The sequence below is a fragment of the Bos mutus genome, chromosome 1 (assembly GCF_027580195.1).
Source record: "Bos mutus isolate GX-2022 chromosome 1, NWIPB_WYAK_1.1, whole genome shotgun sequence".
NCBI classification, from domain to species: Eukaryota; Metazoa; Chordata; class Mammalia; order Artiodactyla; family Bovidae; genus Bos; species Bos mutus.
The window spans coordinates 8872884-8885188 of NC_091617.1; the positions used below are offsets into that span (position 1 = coordinate 8872884).

At 36.9% G+C, this 12305-nt stretch overlaps 1 long non-coding RNA gene across 1 annotated transcript in view; it reads left to right on the forward strand.

The window, feature by feature from the left end:
• Nucleotides 1-12305, forward strand: part of LOC138987345 (uncharacterized) — a 79343-nt gene that overhangs the window by 60693 nt on the left and 6345 nt on the right. The window contains exons 4-5 of the long non-coding RNA XR_011463870.1: nucleotides 9322-9509; nucleotides 10689-10845. This is a non-coding gene — a long non-coding RNA (uncharacterized lncRNA). The remainder of the gene's footprint in view (nucleotides 1-9321; nucleotides 9510-10688; nucleotides 10846-12305) is intronic.

Genomic DNA, 12305 nt, shown 5'->3' on the forward strand with positions numbered 1-12305 from the left:
CACACCATCTTGTTTATCTTGGTCGTGAAGATGTTTTTTGTACAGTTCTTCTGTGTATTGTTGCCACCTCTTCTTAATATCTTCTGCTTCTGTTAGTTCCCTACCATTTCTGTCCTTTGTTGAGCCCATCTTTGCAGGAAATGTTCCCTTGGTATCTCTAATTTTCTTGAAGAGATCTCTAGCCTTTCCCATTCTATTGTTTTCCTCTATTTCTTTGCATTGATTGCGGAGGAAAGCTTTCTTATCTCTCCTTGCTATTCTTTGGACCTCTGCATTCAAATGGGTATATCTTTCCTTTTCTCCTTTGCTTTTCACTTCTCTTCTTTTCACAGGTATTTGTAAGACCTCCTCAGACAGCCATTTTGCTTTTTTGCATTTCTTTTTCTTGGGGATGGTCTTGATTCCTGCCTCCTGTACAATGTCATGAACTTCCATCCATAGTTCATCAGGCACTCTATCAGATCTAGTCCTTTCAAATACATAACACATATTCAAGAGAAGAAATTCAGAGAAATGTATTACATTAAATCTAATGGTAAAGCTAATAGTAGAATTTGAATTGTAGGGAAATAAGGAAGAAAGAGGAAGGAGAGAAGGAGAATATCTAATCTACTGGACTTTTTCCAAATCCTACACGTAGAGAAAGTTGAATTCTGAATTCAACTCAGTCTGGAATGGATGAACGGAAGATTATACTGGTTAAATGCATTATACTGTGAATAGCAAAAAAAGAAAAATTATTGCTGTTTAAGTAATTCATTTTCATCTCACAGGAAAAAAAAAAAAAATCCAGAAGGAGATGGTCCGGGGCTTGTGTATTTGTTAAACAATGTTGTGAAGGAACTAGACTCCTTCTGTATGTCAGCTCTGCCATCTTTAGCGTGTGGCTGGATTCTTTAGGGTCAGAAAGTGATTTCTGGACCTACAATATCATTTGCACATTCCAAGGAGGAAGAGGATGGGGAAGAGAAGGCAAACTGCTTCTCTTAGCGGTACTTTCCTCTTCGGTTCATTGGTCCCCACTCTATCACATGATCACTTATAGCTGCAGGGGAAACAGGGTGTATAAGTATTCTTCCTTGAGGTCTCTATATACAGAAATGTAGGGGAAGCAGGTGCTGTTGAGCACCCATAGTGTCTGCTACAGAAAACTAGACTTTAGGGTCTTCAAGGTCTTTCTAGAAGAAAAGAGCCTTAAAACAAATCCTGAAAAATAAGTCCAGAATGCAGTGAGAGAAGGGAAGTCAAAACAGAGAAAAGAACAAATTGAAAATCCTGCAGGGTGACTGTTGTTTTTCTTTCTGATGTGGTAAAGCATTATAAGTGAAAATGTAGCCCAGGTATATTCAAAGGCAGGAAGTTTCTAAGAAACTCATCTAGTGCATATTGTGTCCTTGATAAATAAATGGATGAATTCTAGCCTTGTTTCTACTTCTGCAAATGTCGATTGTTTATTGAATCTAAGACTTTTGTTCTGGTATTCATGTTTGAAAGTAAAGTCTTGGAGTCCAGCTCACTACCGTGAAAGGTAAAAACTTGACATTATGGTCAAATTACTGATCACTAGAACATAAGGCATTAGTTTCAGCATTTGAAGTCTAGGGAGAAATACAATATTTGCTTGTTTTACTCCCTGATGAAACATTTCTAGAAAATATTTTGCCACAAAATCTCCATTGCTTTCATCATGCTTCTTACTTTTAATCTCCTTTAAAATAAACAAAACAGTAATTTAATAATGTATCAAATAAAAAAGCAAGATTGAGATTCACTCATTTCACAGAAAAAAATTACAGATTTTGATTCAAGTAATAATCAGAACAAGATAGAAAATTTTCTTGAGATGGAAAAAAATAAGTTAAAGAAATTCTGAGTACATAATAACACTCAGTTCTCAAAACGAAGAAAATGCCAACCAACTACATAATGTTTTCTGTGTCAAGAAACTGTTGTCCCAGAAGACAGATTTTGAATGCTGAACAGGAAAATGTAATGATTAAATTCCATGCAGTCTGCATCTCTTGGGTCTCCATTTTGTGGCTACAAATTTTCATAAGCCCGGAGGAAAAAAGATATGAAACTGCATGGCCTCTGTCTTTACATGATTTATAATCTCATGAGGAAGGCAGATATAAACAACAAACATACAAACTGCAGAATACTATAATGGCTTTTCTTGGAGACACTGAAAGAATAAACACATTGTCTTTTACCTAGGGGAGATGAGAGAAGATCACAGAAAATTTGATGGCTCCAACCATCTGGCATTCTTGATATTTTCTAAAAGGGTAGGTTTTAAGTTTCTTCAGCACAAAAAGAAAGAGAGAGTGAGACAGAGAGACAGAGAAATGGAGGGAGGGAGGCACGAGGGAAAGTGGGAGGAAAGGAGGAAGGAAACAGTAACTACGTGAGGTTACGGTAACAGCTTGGTTGTAGTGGTCATTTCACAGTGAATACATATATTAAAATATCAAGCTGTACTCCTTAATACATAGCTCCTGTATCTCAATGACACCTCAATTAAGGTGTAAACAATACCATGTTCTTAAGACCAACCTGTGTGTTAGGATAGAGTTCCCTGCCCACATCAATCTTACAGTTGAGTAGGGTAAAGTCAATTTATAGAAGAATGGGATCAAATAGAAAATGTAGAATAACTCTATGTAAAACAAGGAAACCTTTTGGTATTCACAGTTGAGATCCAGTCTAGAGATTTACCACTGAACCAAAGGCTGAATGATGTTGATAATAACTGAAGGTTGATGCTTACTGAAGGCTTACTACTGTTATAAGTAATGAAAGTATCCATAACCAACAGTTACTGTGTAGAAAATTTGGTTAAGCACAAGGAGACTCTTTCTTTAAGGATATTTTTAGAGGCACTATAAAACAATTATATCACCTCACTTTTCTCTTCCACAGAGATTCTCAGGGAAAACTCCCTCTGTAAAGGGAAGGTATGATTTTTGTCACCTTCCCACTGGGAATTCTCAGCATCCTTATTTGTATTTCACAAGATGCTTTAAGTTACCAGGTGGAAAAGTGTTGTGAAATTACTATTATTATTCAGCTTCTGTTTTCATCTGTACTTATTTCTCTGTTAAGTCCTATTCATGGTTTTGGTAAAAGCCAATCACAAAATGTTACCTTGGGGTGTTAATGGGCCATTAAAAATCACCTAGAATTGCTTCTGAAGTGAAAGTAAAGTAGAGCAAAAAGAAAAAAAAAAACCACTGAAAAAGAAAGTCAGAATGAATACACTGATTATGGAAGGATAAACATTCCTTTAACTGTCTCCCAAGATGTTCTTAAATAATGGACTAATGACCTAATTCATCACCTTGATGGTGAGGTTCTATCAAAACCCACTTTATTTTGGTCACACCAGTCTTGTAGAGTAAATACGAATAGAGTCAGCACTAGCCCCCTGAGGTACCTGGATCTCAGCAGCAAGGTTTATTATCAGTGTAAGTTCCTCATCCGCTCCTCCACTCAACCACACACTGTTTGCACACCTTAGTATAGCACTTATAATTTTGCATTGTGATTGACTATGTTCTTTTCTGTTTTACCGGCTTTTCCTTAAATTTATCCAAGTAATTAACTACACTTAATTCATTTTGAATCACTATTGTCCCTAGCAGAGAAGCAAATGGTCTTATGCTAAATTACTCAACTGATCAATTCTATCCGAAGATCAGTGCAATTGCTTAACAAAAGGTAGCTTTTTCATTTAAAGCCAGCTTTCTAAACTATGAAGGCAAAAGTCAAAATTAAGGTAAGAAATGCTAAGCAGAAAACAGGCTGAGAGAGTAGTCCCTTAAATATGTTAAAGGGAACCTGAAACCCACTGGTGGGTCACAAGCTCCCTCCTGAAATTACCTCTATGTCAGTACAGTCCATGTTACATCACATATGTTCGTGAGGCAGTATATTAAAATTTTCTTGTGCCTTATTCATCTTTGTACCCCCAGTGCCAAGCACAGTGCCTGGTATAAGGTAAATGTCAAAAAAAAAAAAATTAAAACTATTCAAACGTTGAGTCCTGAGTCTTAACTTTCTGGGAAAAAATAAAGCTCTTAACACTAAAATGGACATTGACATATTTTGACTCATCTTTAAAGAATTAACTTTCCTTCTCCACTCCTCTTGAGCATTATAAACTCATTCAACTTTCTATTCAATTCTCACATGACCCCAAAAAGTTTTCCCTTGACTACTTGATCTGAAGTAACTCCCCCTTGGTACCTCTCTACACTTTCCCTGTATTTCTACCTTTTTGTTGAATTGAGCATTAATGAATCTGTTTATGGTCGTGAATTTGTCTAAGCCATTTGTTTATGGTCCTCCTTTTTCACTCCAGAACATGTTTCCTTATCATCTTCCTGGTTTGCCCTGTATCTGGAATCTAGAAGAATGCTGCTCAAACTTGCTCTACATTGGAAACACAGGGAGCTTTTAAACAGGTAGATCAGATCAGATCAGATCCGTCACTCAGTCGTGTCCGACTCTTTGCAACCCCATGAATCACAGCACGCCAGGCCTCCCTGTCCATCACCAACTCCCAGAGTTCACTCAGACTCACATCCATCGAGTCAGTGATGCCATCCAGCCATCTCATCCTCTGTCGTCCCCTTCTCCTCCTGCTCCCAATCCCTCCCAGCATCAGAGTCTTTTCCCATGAGTCAACTCTTCGCATGAGGTGGCCAAAGTACTGGAGTTTCAGCGTTAGCATCATTCCTTCCAAAGAAATCCCAGGGCTGATCTCCTTCAGAACGGACTGGTTGGATCTCCTTGCAGTCTAAGGGACTCTCAAGAGTCTTCTCCAGCATCACAGTTCAAAAGCATCAATTCTTTGGCGCTCAGCCTTCTTCACAGTCCAACTTTCACATCCATACCATGACCACAGAAAAACCATAGCCTTGACTAGATGAACCTTTGTTGGCAAAGTAATGTCTCTGCTTTTGAATATGCTATCTAGGTTCTAGGTCATAACTTTCCTTCCAAGGAGTAAGCGTCTTTTAATTTCATGGCTGCAGTCACCATCTGTAGTGATTCTGGAGCCCGGGTCCAATCCAGGACAATTAAACCAGACTCTCTGGAGCAAGAAAATCATGCATTACTATTTCACCTTGTTTTAAGATTAACAAGTAAATGTAATTGGCAGTCAAGTCAAAGAACCACTGACCTAGAACATAATGGATGATAACTAAGCACAAATGAATGAACTGACTAGAACTCGGTACTCATTGTTCAGTACCAGATATTTATATAGGATAGACCCCTTTGCTTTGTTTTAAAGTCATAGCTGGAACCCTAAATAGCTCTCATGGATATAACAGCTTTTAATTTAAGCATCCTCTCTTTACTGCAACTGGAAAAGCTACTTGTAATGAGTCAGTAGTAGCTTCTCTGTTTATGAAAAGCAGTGCATTATGGAACAAGGATAAGTAAATGGAACCCTCAAAAATTCTAAGGATAAACAATCCTGTACATGACAAATGGATAGATGTGATAAGGGAATTTATTAGCACAAACCAAGCCATACGCAGATTGTGAAAAATGGGAGATGTCAGCCATCTAGACAAAGCGAGTACACAAAATCCAAAATCACTATAATGTGAATTCATTTAAAAATATTCTTGAAAATATTTGTCTTATTCTGCCTTCTCCCAATCATTACACTCTTCATTCTGTCTGCAGAGGAGCAAACAGTCATGATTATATATTGCACATTGGTGAGCTTCTTGGACTAGATGGCTTTATTCCTGCATTTTGTATGTTATTCCATCACCCATTCATATTCTGCTTCAGTCAATAGTAGAGAAAACATTAAAAATCCTATCAACTGTGACACTCTAAAAGACAGTGATGATTATCCTTTAGGTAATCCACATTTTTCTTTAGCCTTTCCTGTCAACCATGGAATAGCCAAAACAATAAGCTGGTTGAAAAATTTTACCCAGCTTACCAGAGGGAAAACTTATTTTCTTCACAAAATTCTTGCTCCTTCCATCCTGGCTACAAGTGCCTTATGGAATTTGACAAGGATCATATTATCTGATTCTAATTTAAAATGCTGCAAGTGACAACTAGGGACACCAGTTATTAATATTTTATAGAACCAATAATTCTTCAGGTGGATACAGGCATAGAATTGCCTTTGGGTAAATATCATTGGTTAAACTCCTTCTCAAGTGAGGATGATTTATTTGACTCTAGGTAATAAGAAAATAAAGAAGACAGAAAGGAAATCCATATTATAAAAGAGATACCGGCCATTGGCACTGTACACATCTTATTTAGGACCCAATTAAAATAAAGGGAAAATAATTTTTAATTTCTATAAGACAGTTGAGCAAATGTGAACACTGAAAACAGATTTGATGATATCAAAGAAATATCAAATGTTTATAATGGTATTATACATGTATTAGATTTAAAAATCCTTTCCTTATAGAGAAAAATACTGAAATATTTACAATAAGACTTATCAGTCTGGGAATTGCTTTCAAACAGTTTAGAAGTGGGAATGGATGGGAATATTGATGAAATAAGAATGGCCAAATATTATTATAATAAGTGCTGAAACTATATAATTAGCATATAGGGTTTATTTTACTCCTTTCTCTTTGTGTAGATATATATGTATATATGTGCGTATACATATATAAATACACATATATATATATACCTTTTTATTATGGGAATTTTCAAATTCCCATAATAAAACATATATGTGTGTGTGTATACTAAATGTGTATGTATATATTTGAAAAGTTGCATAATAAAAAGTTATTTTAATGGAATTTTTATGGAAATTATGGAAATTTTCAAATATATATACATATATATTTGAAAGTATATGTATATATTTGAATACATATGTTGTTGTTCAGTCGCTAAGTTGTGTCCGACTCTTTGTGACCCCATGGACTGCAGCACAGTAGGCTCCTCTGTCCTCCCAGAGTTTGCTCCAATTTATGCCCATTGAGTTGGCGATGCTAACTAACCATCTCATCCTCTGCTGCACCCTTCACCTTTTGCCTTCAATCTTTCCCAGCATCAGGGTCTTTTCCAAGAGTCAGCTCTTCATAGCAGGGGCCAAAACATTGGAGTTTCAGCTTCAGCAACAGTCCTTACACTGAATATTCAGGGTTGATTTCCTTTAGGATTGACTAGTTTGATCTCCATGCGGTCCAAGGGACTCTCAAGAGGATTCTCTAGCACCACAATTCTAAAGCATCAATTCTGTGGCACTCATTAATCTTTATGGACCAACATCCACATCCGGACATGACTACTGGAAAAACCCTAACTTTGACTATATGGACCATTGTCTGCAAAGTTATATATATATATATATATATATTCATATATATGAAAATATATGTGTATGTACACATATATATATTTGAAAACTTCCATAACAAAAAGGTAAACAACTAAAAACAGTTTAGACAATAGTAAGGGCAATGATTACAACAATCTGATATTCCCAAACACATTTATTATGATAGTAAAAAAAGTCTTACTATATTAGTAAGTCCTCCACATGGATTATAGAGTAAGGCAAGTAGTCTAAGGAACTGTCTTTAAATCTTATGCTGTCCTGTTTAAATAGACTGTTCTTTTCCATTTAGTCCTTCAATAAATGTTCTCCATCATAGGTTATGTCCTTGGGACTGTTCCGAGTACTGGGGAAATAGTGATGAAGTATATGGTCTCTGTCCTGAAAGAGTTTACTGACTATATGATAAAAGCTATTGAATAAATAATCAAATATACAATTAGACTTGTGATAAGCACTGTAAAATAAAAATTACAAGATAATTATTTTAGAGATATTTGTTGTATGTAAACATATAACAAGGCCACCTGATCTTCTCTAGGGGGTGGTGATGAGTAGCAAGAATTTATAGGGAAAGACTTTCCTGAGTCTTGCTTCTAAAAGAAATGGGAAGCCTTGCAGGGTTTTAAGTAGATATGATATGATCAGTTTTTCATTTTTATTAACAGCTAAAGTATGTCAGTAGAACATAGACGATAAGTACAGAAGTCCCAATTTTGCCACTTACTAGCTGTCATCTTCCATGTTCACATCTTTGAAGTCATAAAACTGTAATTCTGCTTCTGAGGGTTGTATTGATATTAAAAATTAAATGAGATAATCCATAGCAAATTCTCAGAACTATTGCCAAGTTTTAATATACCACAGAAAGAAGATGGGAACTTGGACCAATCAGTCAAACTCCAAGGGTTTGATTTGATGGTGAAAGAAAAACACATTTTCTTTCTACTAAGTATGCCTTTTTTAAAATCAATAGTTGGCTTTTAGAGGTCTTTAAAATTATAGCCAATTTTTCAAAATAAAAATAGTCAATTTCCAAACTGGTGATTAATGTAGAATACTCTCATGTTAAAAGATTAATAACATTTCTGTAAAACCTATTTTATGTTCATATGCTATGCTCATTTCTCATTTACAAGAATATCAATTCATCTAAAGTGCATTAATAACATCAAAGTATTCAACCACAGCAACATTTTCCTAGCTTTATCATTGCTGCTGCTGCTAAGTCGCTTCAGTCGTGTCTGACTCTGTGACCCCACAGACTGCAGCCCACCAGGCTTCTCCGTCCATGGGATTCTTCAGGCAAGAACGCTGGAGTGGGTTGCCATTTCCTTCTCCAATGCATGAAAGTGGAAAGTGAAAGTGAAGTCGCTCAGTCGTGTCTGACTCTTAGCGACCCCATGGACTGCAGCCTACCAGGCTCCTCCATCCATGGGATTTTCCAGGCAACAGTACTGGAGTGGGGTGCCATTGCCTTCTCCCAGCTTTATCATTAGATTCTGTCATATCCATAGTCATGAAAATTATAGCTTGGCCAAGTTAGGAATTAGCTGTGTTTTGACTCCTACTTAAATATCTCATTGTATAACATTCAAACAATTAACAGATTTTTTCTAAATCCCCAGATTTTTTTTATTCTATCCTCATTGCCATTGTAGAAAATAAAGACCCACAAGTTTACTATTCTTTGTTCATCAATTTTAGCTACTGTGAACTTCATGACAAGATAAAGAATTATTTATCTTTGTTTTTTTTTATTCTTTGTTTTTTTTAAAAAGTTTGACAAAGGATAAAATTGCCCTTCTCATAGATATGTTTAGATTTTTTTTCCATTTTATTTATTTATTTATTTTAACTTAACAATAACATATTGGTTTTGCCATATATCAAAATGAATCCACCACGGGTATACATGTGTTCCCCATTTAGAATTTTGTTTCCTGAATTTTGCTTTTCTCTTGCAACAGGTTTCAGTGTTGGTCTGTTCACACACATCTAAAATCCAGAGCAAAGATGAACTGTCTGGTCACTATGTCCGCCACTTTCACTGATACAGCGTCACCTCAACAGCACCGGCTTAGAGAGGAAAGAACACTGCCCAGAAGGGAAGGAAGTGGACTTCTGGGACTCTGCAATTGATAGTTGTGTGATTTTGGTAAACCTTTCACTGATGATGGGACTCTGAGCCTATTATTGAAGGAGCCTGACTAGATTAGGGGTAACAAATTTGACACCTATGGACAGGTTTCATGGCAAGCCAAATCCATTGTTTTTTGTCAGCCTTCAAAATGCCAGATAGGCAGAACATTCACTTTCTAGTATATCATAGCCCTACTCCTTCATCAGAAAACAGCAAAATTCTGTAAAGCAATTATCTCTCAATAAAAATAATAAATTTTTAAAAAGAAAAGAATATCTTTTCTAAATTCATAGACATCATTTTTGAATAGTCTTGTATTTACTGAAAAATTGACCAGATACCAGGAATAGATTGGATCTATTCCTTTAGGTCTAATCTTTGTGTTCTGTGGCCTGTACTTAATCATGCTGGCTCTGAACCTTTTGTTAATATATATATATATATATATATATATATATATATAGCCTGAAATATACAGAATAGCCCATTCTCAAGGCCATGACCTTTAAAAGTATAATACTTTTCCATTTATATAGAGATAAAAAGCTGCAGCGGAGAAGGCAATGGCAAGCCACTCAGTACTCTTGCCTGGAAAATCCCAGGGATGGAAACAGAGCCTGGTGGGCTGCTGTCTAGTGTTCTTGCCTGGAGAATCCCAGGGATGGCAGAGTCAGACATGACTGAAATGACTTAGCAGCAGCAGCAGCAAAAAGCTGCAGAATGGAAAATAACATTTGTCTTGCTGGAGGTTTATGGTACATTGTGACCAAACATAGATGCAAGAATCAGGTGCAAGAACAAATTTGCAACAGTCAGCCACACCCCCTCCCCTTTTAGTATAAAAAAGCCTTAATTCTAACTCAGGTAAGACAGTTCTTTGGGACACTACTTCACCATCTTCTTGGTCTTCTGTTTTTCCAAATAAAGTCACTACCCCCTGCCCCCAACAACTCATCCCTCAGTGTATTGGCTTGTTGTGCTGTGAGCAGTACAAGTTTAGACTCAGTAAGACTTCTTCTGTTCTGGGATCCCATCCATGATACTACATTTCATTTAGTCATCATGTCTCCTGGGGCTCCTCTGGGCTGTAACATTTTTGCATATGATGACCATGACAGGTTTGAGGAATTCTGGCAGGGTATTTTGTAGGATGCTAATCTATAGAAATTTGTTTGATGTTTTTCTCATAAATAGACTGGAGTTGTAAGTTTGGGGGAAGAAGACCACAGAAGTAAAGCACCATTCTCATGACATCATATCAACAGTACCTGCTGTCAACATGATTTATGACTGCTGATATTGATCTGATCACCTGGCTGAAGTAGTGTTTGTTAGGTTATCCACTATAAAGGTACTTTTTCTTCCTTTCCGCACTATATACTTTAGAAGGAAGTAACTATATGCAACCCACATTTAAGGAGTGGGGAGTTATGCTCTTGCCCCTTCATGTGCAATATCTCTACCAATTACTTGGATTTTTTTCTGTATGGGAGATTTGTGTCTTTTCTCCTTTTAATATTTATTCCATCACTTATTCCAATATGAACTCATGGATGTTTATTTTATACTTTGTGGACTGTCCTAGCGTTTGCTTTCTGAAGCTTTTTCAGTTGGATTCTATTCTTTGACACACTCCTACCAACATGGGTCTGAACCTTTTTTCAAGCTCTTTCTTACTTTCTGATACTATAAGATGCTCAAGATTCCTGTTTTACATTTTCTTCCCCAGTCCTAGAATCATCCATTTCTCCAGGAGCCTTGGTTCCTTTTCTTAGAGAAAGGTATTAAAAACCTAGATCTGGGTGGTAGGTATGCTCATTGCTACTAAGATGTTGTTTCTTTTGGGTCCTCTCAGCTCACAGAGCCTCCTTTTAATTTTACACCTGACCTAAGTCAGATATTTGATTACTAGTCTGGGTATTGAAGATATATGAGTTTTCTTGACTCGAGATCTAAATTACCTCTAAGTTTCCTTCCAATTGTTATAGCATTGTTAGTATTCCCTCAGTTAAGAAAAAATTGCCAATTTTGGTCCCAAATTGAAATGTAAGGAATGAAAATGGAAAAATTTCAGAACAAACTTTTTATGGGCTCTACTCTACCAGGCACACACTCTCATGGGTTCATTGTTTGCAATGACTCTAATATATACTGATTCTTTTATTGACATTTCACCCTTTCCAAATCTACCTCATTTCCACTGAACTTTCCAATGCAAGGTTTCTCAAACTTAACGCTATTGACAATTTGAGCTGTATCATTGTTTTGGGCTTCCCTGGTGGCTCAGACACCAATGTCTGCAACGTCTGCAATGTAGGAGACCTGGGCTTGATCCCTGGGTTAGGAAGATCTCCTGGAGAAGGGAACGGCTACCCACTCCAGTCTTCTTGCCTGAAGAATCCCATGGACAGAGGAGCCTGGTGGGCTACAGTCCATGGGGTCACAAAGAGTTGAACAAGACTGAAGCGACTTAGCACAATGCACGACACATTCTTTGTCGTGAGGGGCTGTCCCATGCACTGTAGGGTGTGTATCCGTGGTGTCTACCTACTAAATACCAACAGTACCACCTCCCATGTTGGTGTGACAACCAAAATAATTTCCTGACATTGCCAAATCCTCCTGAGGAGGCCAAATTACCCTGGATTGAGAACCACTGTCCTAGTATGGAAACTTAAATTTTCAGCACGTGTTGCTAAATCCTTTTGACATTACAGTTCATCTACCTGCCTGGACAGACATGTTCCTTTGGGAATGGAGCCTGTACTACAATGAGTGCTGTACTAAACTTGCCCCAATTGTCTGCCTTGC